Source organism: Phalaenopsis equestris, unplaced genomic scaffold, assembly GCF_001263595.1.
Source record: "Phalaenopsis equestris unplaced genomic scaffold, ASM126359v1 Scaffold000346, whole genome shotgun sequence".
Lineage (NCBI taxonomy): Eukaryota > Viridiplantae > Streptophyta > Magnoliopsida > Asparagales > Orchidaceae > Phalaenopsis > Phalaenopsis equestris.
In genome coordinates this window covers 384,239-384,912 of record NW_018164788.1, presented here as the reverse complement: position 1 = coordinate 384,912, position 674 = coordinate 384,239, and positions in this window count along the sequence as shown.

Below are 674 nucleotides of genomic sequence, written 5' to 3'. Positions count from 1 at the left end.
CTCCTAAACTTCAAAAATCCATATCTTTGTGTAGAAAATTCATAAAAATAAAATAAAAATATTCTCTTGCTCAGTGAATAGAGGAGAACCATGTGGAATTATTTTCACATTAATTTGATGCGTAAATTATTTTTTAAAAATAAATTAGCGTTAGGGAGATATTAAGATATTCTCCATTCATGTTAAGATATCACCTTGACCTAAAATTTTTATATGTTGTAGCCTCTGTCTAGATGCACAGTTTGAGTATTTTTCCAAAGACATAGAAGATCTCTAGACATATATCTTAATTTTATAAGTTCTTAAGCATTTTCTATTCAAATAATTATAGAAAATTTTATGTGGCTTAGAAAATTCTACAAAAATTCATATAAGTTTCCTATGACCAGAGTAGTCTTAAAAAATAATTTTATAATTTTTAAGAATTAAAACATCACTGTTTTGAGCAAACTCTAATTTGCTTAATAAGTCAAAAAATTTACCATAAAAATTTCAAAGGATTTTGAGATCATTTAATATTTTTAATTGGTTTTTAAAGATCATCATTAAACTTAATACTTAAATAATTTTTAAAAATCAGAATATAACTCAAAAAATTATCAAACTTAGTTTTTTGAGTTCTCTGATATTAGGGGAATTTAATAAAAATAAAAATATATTTAAAATAAAAACTT